Source organism: Solanum pennellii, chromosome 10 (genome assembly GCF_001406875.1).
Source record: "Solanum pennellii chromosome 10, SPENNV200".
NCBI classification, from domain to species: Eukaryota; Viridiplantae; Streptophyta; class Magnoliopsida; order Solanales; family Solanaceae; genus Solanum; species Solanum pennellii.
Window position 1 is genome coordinate 73,815,231 of NC_028646.1, and position 9,294 is coordinate 73,824,524.

At 37.6% G+C, this 9,294-nt stretch overlaps 1 long non-coding RNA gene across 1 annotated transcript; it reads left to right on the forward strand.

Annotated features, from left to right (window-relative positions):
- Positions 1–2,962: 2,962 nt before the first annotated feature.
- On the forward strand, positions 2,963–5,113 carry LOC114074496. Its single transcript, XR_003574926.1, has 2 exons — positions 2,963–3,032; positions 4,806–5,113. It is a non-coding gene; the product is annotated as an uncharacterized LOC114074496 (long non-coding RNA).
- Positions 5,114–9,294: the final 4,181 nt, after the last annotated feature.

Genomic DNA, 9,294 nt, shown 5'->3' on the forward strand with positions numbered 1-9,294 from the left:
AGCAGCACCTTACGATGTTCATGACCAATTGGATCCTGACATACCAGTAGGTACCAGAGGAGATCGCTATGATCGTTACTGTATTCGTATCGAANTAGGAATTCTCTCTCTCGCCGATGCGGAAGCGAACTAACTACCTAAACGAGCAAGTAAACTTTCTTTCTTAAAGGAAGAACTGTAATCCGCTGCTTGAGTCACTGGTGTTCTGGAGCCAAGCCAAAAGCGGGATGTGTCTTTGGCTAAAGCCTGGGAATCAAGCCAGTGAGTTTCAGGGAAAAGGGACTACTTCTTCCATTCCTAACCTAATCTAGCAGTGAGACATACAACCTAAGGCAAAATATCGGGCTAACGCACAGTGAACGCTACTAAGGCTGAACCGAAAGGAAAAGCTTATATGCCACATAAACTTCTTCCATTCACAGCGGATGCGCGACTAAGAGCTAGGACTGGAAGGCAGGAATTCCCAGTGCCTGTAAGATGTAAGAGCATAGCGAGATTCCAGAGATAGTAAAGAGTTCACATACACTATAGTAACTGCTTAACTCTAAATCCAGTGACAGCTTTCAGTCTATAGTAGCTTATATGCGCTACTAGTGAGACAGCTGATATGCCACTATTTTCTATAGAAGAAGGATGACATCAGCAGCTAAATCGTAACTCGAAGTTAACCTTGTTGGGGTTCTTTCCCCGATCCTTAGGCATGGTTGACTTGACTGATTAGTCTCACGGGCCTTAGCTTAGATTGGACAAGTAAACTTCTGGGCCCAACCGAAACGAAGGAAAAGCCCTCAAAAATGAACAAAGCGAACTGAGTTGTCCCTGCTTTATCCATCTCTACTTCGCGGGACTAACCAAAGAGACGATGAACTCACACTTGCTGGTAAAGTAGTCCTCGGAGGAAAAACATATTACAGGACCGGACTGATGCTGCGGGATGTAGCAGAAAGGGGTGTAACAAAACTTGCAGCGAAAAGCACTGAAACAAGCTCCAACTCAAAGATCAGGGAGGGAAACTCTGACTCTTCTCTTACCTCGTACCTCGCCTATTAGACCTCCTATCGAGTGAAAGTCTTCGCTTGTATCCAAACCTCCTATTCAACTCTAACTGGTGCAACTTGCACCAAGCTTGGCTGTACTTAGATAGTAAATTCAATTAGGAGCACAACGTATTCTCTAGGAGATCATATACAAAATATATGGGGGAAGAAATGAGAGGGCCTAACTCTCCATAGGCCGCTTGCACTCGCTCGCCTGGCACGACAGAAGAAAGTCAAACTCGATTGAAGGCAGGCAAAAGGAGAGCAACTTCAACTAGCTCACAGAAAATCGAACATAAATAAAGGGACGCCGTTGGCTTACTCGCTTTCTTATCAATTGTATTCTCTTTTTTAGGATATTCTTTGAAGCTTGATACGCAGATGAGTAATTCAATAGATTCTATACTCGTTGACTCTTGAAAGTATGGTTTGCTCACCCTAAGTGAAGAAAAGTCGTATAGAAACAAAGGGCTTGCTTCCGCATAAGAGCATAAGATAAGAATGGTCTGGTGTCCCAGTTCATTCGGACCTGTAGTTAGCTCAGCTTGAGCAGCACTTTACAACCGAAGAGAACAACGGGAGGCGAGCCCTATTAGGATAGGATTTTTCGTGCATTCTTCCTCTTTCTCTTCTTTTTCTTATGAATCTTCTTTGGAGTGAAAACTCTCCCTAATAAAGACTCAACTCACTATTCTATTTGTACTTCCTTTATCGTGGGCTTTCGAGCGAGGAAAAAAAGGAGGGAAATTACGTGTGATGACAGGAAAACCGCTATTTCCTTGGTCTTTATTCCGCTCTCATACGAAGCTTAGGGTGAGCAAACCATACCATTCACCTTAGAGCCCCGNATATATATATATATATATATATATATAAATTCAAGTTAAGGAGTGCCAAAAATCCTCATGAAAGGTTGTTCCATGTAAATAACTATAGCAAAAAAAAAAGTGTCAAAGTACACTCTTAATTTGATGAGTTGAAATATCTCCAGTTGGTTGGTTAGCTGCTAATATAGCCGTACTCATTGTTTGTTGTAGATAAAGATTATAACATCAAAGTACATGTTGACAATTCGTAAGCTATATGAATTGGGAATTGGGGTATTCAAGTGTATTTGATGCCATATCTTTTGGCATGAAATCCTATATTCAGTGTACCAACAAATTGAGATCTCTAAGTGATCCTTATGGTAAAAGATACAATGTAAGAGTGTATAATATCACCCTCAATGTCCTATGAGTTATACTAGAGCCACACTAGTAAATAAGGATTAAAATGATTTTTCGTGACCTACACTAACGTAATAAACTTGATTTAAAATTATGAGAGCCTAAAAGTCAAAGAAAGACCTTGACGTTTGGAAGCTAGCGAAATTGAACTAGTAGATGACCTCATGTTTTGTAAAGCTTTGGGAGTGTTGTATGAAGTCTAAAAGTTTTAAAAAATACATTAAATTGGTAAAATAATGTTTATAGGGTCAAAACATCTAGTTAATAATCCCCAATGACCACCCAAAGGGTCCTTTAGGAGGACCCAAACATTTGCAAGGAGGCCGCCAAAGAAGTCTGCCGAACAACCAAGAGAGTGGTAAAGTATCGCGCAACCCACACTTGAAAGTAAAAAATTATCTCTCGACATGGCGCCTTCACGAGGCTCACTTCCTTTATTCGGATTCCAGAAAAAAGATTAGGAAGTTCCCTCGCGATGCGCAACTATGTCCTTGATTTGATCGTGTCGTTTTAAAGTGAAATTGACTTCACAAAAAGAACCAATTATGTGAGGGGTATTTTGGGTAATTTAGGGGATTACAAGATATTTATTTTAGGTCATTTTTAAGTAATTATTACCCACCAAAATCAATTCCCCAATTGAAACCAAAACGACTCTCATTTCTCTCACTACTCCATAGATCCCCATTGAAGAAGAAGAAGAACAAGTTCATCCTAGGGATTCAAGATTCAAGTTTTCCTCCATAATTATTTAAGAATTCTCAAGGTATTGAAGCTATTCACTCTTGGGATCTATTTCCCCAAGAGGCTCTTCAAAGATTTAATTTTAGTGTTCTTCAAAAACCTTGTTTGCATCTAATTTCGTGGGTCTTATTTATACATGAAATTGTGTAGTATTTAATCAATTATTGTTGATTAATTATGTATATTTATGTGTGGATTTATGTATACCATAATACTTTGACCTAAATATCTACAAAAACCAGTGGAACTTCTTCTTTTCTTAACCCTGACTTGTGATCTAGGTTGGTTTGTGATTGAGGGAGATTTAATTGAATGTGTTATTTCTTAATTTACTATTATATGATGATGACGATTGGATTGCTCGATAAATATTGTGGAATTGGGGGGTTAAATCTTGAAGGAATTTCTTGGAGGCTATTGGTAAGACTCTCAAGATCATGAAAACTTTAGTTCAATTATGTTAGTCTATTCTTCATGATGGTGTTCAATTGAAGTATGAATATGTGATTAGAATAGGAAGATTATGATATGATGAATACGATGGTATGTTATGAATACGTTGAATGTGATATCATGATAAGGGTATGATGATTAAAGGTTGAAAGTGATTCTTGTGTACCTTATTATTATGACTATGATGTGATGATCTCACTTATGTTGGGCTGTGATGAAAGGAAGTTCTCATTCTAAACCGAAAGAGTTATGATCATGATTATACAAGGGGTTATTACCTAAGGCCTATATTATAAAGAAACGATAAGGATGGCTCAAAGAACTTCATAAAGGGAATTTAGCGTAGCATCGATCGAACTACAAAGTGAGAGGTGTCCCTTCCCAAGAGGGAAGGTAAGTTCACCATTTTTCTCATGAGATGGAGACTACAATGCAAATCTGCATAAAAGGGTTTCCAATACTAATCTCCTACTTCTAACTATGTTCCCCGATAGGAAGACTAGCTAGTGGATCCACCTAGAATGCTATCTTCATGTATGGTTCTACCTTAGCTAGTAGAGCACCTTTTTTCAGTGTAGGGTTTCATCACATCGGATTCTATGTTTAGCTCACATGGTCTATTGTCGGTTATGACAAATGTGTCTGAAAGTAAAATGAATGAATGAAAGTAATAAGATGAACACTAACTAAGGTTAATTGAGGGGTTCTACTTAGTGAAGGTAAGGGCATGAGACTTTACCTATGCATTTCACAAGTTGACCTTTAGGGGAGTCCTAGGAGGATGTTCTTATGCATTTATGTAATGATTGAAATTTATTAATGTTTATACCACATGATGTTGATCTTATATGATGTTGGATTCATTTGATGAACATGATATTGGTCAAAATTGCTATGTATGATGATGACTATACGTGGTATGGTGTTATATGATGTAAAGGAATTACTTATGGTGTCTTTACTAGTTTACTTGGTTTATGTGGGGTTATGGTGCTTCACATGAGCATTGCATTAGTTTTCTTGGATTGGTATTTTATGTATGGATCTTTTATGCATTGATTATATGAACTCTAAAACATGAAATGTAAATATGGCTTTAAGATGATGTTATTCTTGCATATGGATATGAACATGTCTTAATGTTATTATGATTATTGAATTGTATACACTCTTGTACGTGCATAAATGCTTTCATAGTAAATTGGCATACTTTTAAAGACAATGTCTCTTTGTGCATGTTTTTAGTGGTTTTACTTGCATATGTTTCCATACTTATTACATATGGTTGTACTAACTCATATTCTCTCGATTGCTACAATAATACTGGTTCGTCCCTTTGAAGAGATTCCAAACCATTTTCAAGGAAGACTTTGATAAGTTCCCAAGTTGTTGGTGAGTCCTCAAGTCCGAGGACGATGCCACTATTCTAGATTTACTATTTGACTATGTCTAAGACGATGTTCATTTCTTATCTTTTGAGACTTTGTTGTAAGTCTATTACAGGAAATCATGTAATAGTGTAAGGGCTATGTCCCAAACATTGTAATTATCTTATAGATGGTTATGTGTCAGACAATATTAGACTATGTTGTTAAATGAGAAGTCTAAGTAAACTTCAAATATGGGTAAATTAGAAGTCTTTGTACTCTTCATATGTAGTGTTTTTAATTTTCCGCCTTTTTCACTACCTATAATATGCAATGATGTATGCTAAGGGCTAGTCTAAGGACTCTTCGAGGACGAAGAGACCACTTACGTCTAGGGGGTTCTCCCCGGCCGTGACATGTACAATATCCAATGTAGGTAATGATATTCCTTGAATTTTCTAAGTTTCCAAAGGTCCGTCAAACTACTTCTATACATGTTTAATGTCTAATATTGATGTGTTTATACTTTCAAAGTACTATTTTGACAAAGGTACCTTAAAGAATAAGTTTTGTGAGCTATCCACCAAGTCATGTGAGATTTATTGAGTCAATAAGATCCTATATTAAACATGTTTAAAGTATTTATATGTCAGATAAGTATTATGTTAATTATACATTTTACATGTTCTTACGTGAAATGTACAACCTTTATTTTGGTTGTCATATGCTTCATTAGTTTAGATATTTATGCACTCTTTTATTTGACATTGTCTTCTATGTTTTTAGCGACTGTATCATCTTATATAGACCTTGTATCTCTATTTGAGGAGTTATAGTATTTATTACAAATGCATGTATGACCCCATGTGAAAGGCCCAACTTTGTTTTAAATGAAGCATCCACTAAGAAAAATCATGTGTTCACTTGTTATACGCCTTCATAACTCATATTCTACATGTCATTACTTTACATACACCTTCGTGGATCATATGTATGTCTCCTTTGATCCCAATGAAGTTCACGAGTCATGTAAGTTCCTAAGTATCACAACAAAGTTATATTTGTTTCTTATATCTTTTTCTTGCCTCTAATATTCATGTATCTATTTCAATGGTATATAGTCCTAAATCTCAAAAGATTTATGAACATTAAAGAATAATCTCAAAGATTAAAGAGACAAGGTAAAGTGAACCTATATAATTTTATTTGGCAGCTCAAGGGTCAAAATACTTAGCATGGACCGATCCTGAATCATGTACTTGAGGGTGACAGCTCAGGGGTGGTAATACCTGGTCTAGGCTGATCCCAATCTATATTATTACTATTTAATTTGCATTTCTCATACATAATATATCTTTCTAAGCTTTTGAATAACCCTCCAATAATAGACTAATATAAGAAAAAAAAGTAACATTTAGTAGGTTTTTAGAACATTTCAACATAAATAAATGATTTGACATTATCACACACACACACAAAAAAAAGGGTCGGATAGGACCAGTTCCAATCAGATTTGATCGTAGCTTCGAGTTCAGGTGCCGTAATGCGGCCGGACTTGAAAGGAGGGACGCTTTCCTAATCAAAAGATAGAGGAGAACCCCTTCTCCCGAAGTTACGGGGTCATTTTGGCGAGTTCCTTCGACATGGTTCTCTCAAGCGCCCTAGTATACTCTTCTTGTTCACCTGTGTCGGTTTGGGGTACGGTCAGTTCACCGGGAGGATTGAATCACCTTTCTCTCTGATCCTTTGTGCGTTCTTTATCCTATTCCGATTCGATTTATCNGACAATCTAGTTTTCTAGGCTTTTAGCTTTTAGAATCCCCTTTCTCTCTGATCCTTCGTGCGTTCTTTATCCTATTCCGATTCGATTTAGCTTTCTTTTAGTTGCTATATCTTTATTTTGAAGAAAGGGGGATCTATAGGGGAAAGGATAAATATATAGTATCAATAATAAGATAGTTTGATTTTCTTGTTTGCACATGTGTATTGTCTAATCTATGAGAATCAAGCTTTTCCCCTTCCGTAAGCGCATATAGGGAAGTGGGCCCTCGGCTATTGAGAGGACTCCTATTGTCTTTCTTTTATTTACTGGAGTTTCTTGTTCCCGCGCCCCCCTGGTACCGAGACCCCCNAGGGAAGTGGGCCCTCGGCTATTGAGAGGACTCCTATTGTCTTTCTTTTATTTACTGGAGTTTTTTGTTCCCGCGCCCCCTGGTACCGAGACCCTNGCGCCCCCCTGGTACCGAGACCCCCGGTAATCTCTTGCAGGGCGCACAAGGCAAGGCCCTTAGTCTTACCTCATGCAGTTTCTGCTTTCTTGTTGGCTTGGCGGTGCTTTCCTTCCTCTGTGGAGAGAAGACAGAAAAAGGATGTTTCCCCGCTTTCCGTCCGTCGTGTATTCCCCCTTATGTCTTCTGTAAGAACGAGAGGGATGGGCTCCCCGCTAACACTTTTTCAGATATTCCCCCTTCCAAGGACGCTTTCTCGAGCCTTTTTCCCTCATCCCTTTTGGTTTGGGGACGACAAGTACTTCGTCTCGAGTAGGACACCGGTGATCTCTACATTCACCTATGTAATTTCTAAATCTGCTTTCAAGCAGCTCCGTTTTCTAAGGGAGAGTGGACTAAAAAAAGGAGAAGCGTCATGCGTCATGCTTTTGTAGACCAGCTAGTATACATTAAAGAAAGTGGCTTCCTCAATTAATTGTCACAACCCGGATTCTGGAATCCGAATTGCAACCAGCGTTGTTGACCTCTAAGAGGTCGCAGACAAGTCTCTTTTTGCTTTCATCATATTCATACTTTTAATATTAGCAAAAAATTAAAAAAAAATTATAGTTGAAGTATATATAGACTTAATATGAATTCAACTTGAATGAAATGGAATCTCATATCATATGTAATACTTGAAAAAATGGCATCATTACAAGCGTCTAAATAAAATAGGAAAGAAGCACGACAGGAACAAACCCCACAACTGCAAGCCTACTACTAAGCAATAAATATAAAGGCAGGCATCCTCGAATGCATGAGGACCTACCATGTCCGGATCAAATCTCTGAGTCTGAACAACTGCAATGGTACCCGCAACGTCTACCTGAGTTTACACCTTAAATAGTAATATTGTATGGAATTAGTACACACTTGTACTAAGTATGGGTACATGCAACAACACATAATGGTAATACATGAACAAGAATGGCTCTTCCTAATCAACATGCTTTCTTAGAAAGTCAAGTCTCTTGACTTTGAGTATTTCATAATAGGAAGGTCATACCATGAATAAGTCACACATCATACACACATAGTTCACATATATGCATTAAATAATTCATATAGTATACATTTCATATCCATGAGACCTTGGAATCATGTACGTAGCACTAAGATATCTCAAGTGAGGGCCAAACATATGGGATTTCAACCCGAGGGTCTCCTTTAGCAAACACAGAGCCTGCTTCATTCATTCATTTGTACTTCACATTATTCATTTCATTCATTCATAGGCTAATGTTAACACCATCTATACCTAGGATTAATTTTAATACTCTCATCGGGATCATGAAGTGCAATGACCAAGAATGACCTAATGTCATTACTTAAATCCGGTTTCACCTCTTGATTGTCCTGCACAAATACTTTCGGTATCATTCATGTCATTGTCCTTAATACTTCGAGGAACTTCAAACCTTAACCGACATAGATCATGTGAGAATCATGACATCTGGTGTCTTCCCCACACCGAAAAGAGGTGGAGTCAGTGGCCAAAGTGAAACCAAAAAATTCTAGTTTTATGGGTTCAAACCAAGCTAGTTCCCTATGTTTGCAACATAGTTCAAAGACTAGGATATTTAGGGAGACCCATACCCACATTGGTGGACAGTCTCATCTCATGAGATTTATGTGAACCTCCGCCCTTCACGAAAGAAGACATCACCACACATAGCTAGCCTATCAGTGCTTAGTTTAAAGTTCCTATTTACATTCAACTCATACATCATCTAAGCGTACTTCTTAGCATGAGGTAGTCATATCTCATTAGATGATTTCTCATCTTTTCTATATATATTAAGTGTGAATTGTCGTCACACTTTTATACAGAATGTGATCGAGACTTGTCTCTTAATATTCAACACTCTCTTAGGTGAGTACTTTTAGTGACCTTTACTTAGACTTGGTTGAGACTTGTCTCACCATTCATCTTAGCCTATTATCATGTTGTCACCATTTTCATTAGCATCATAGTTTAACATTATTACTCACCTTATTACATGAATGTTCATTTGTTAATCTAACCATTAACTCATGGTATTACCCATTTCAGGTTACTCATAATTTACTAAGTGTTTCATGATAATCTAAGTATATGTTGTGTAAGACTTATGCATTTTACACATTCAGACAAGGGACCCAAGTTTGATCCCTTGTGGCTTCATTTCATTTCATTATATGTGAGACTTATGTG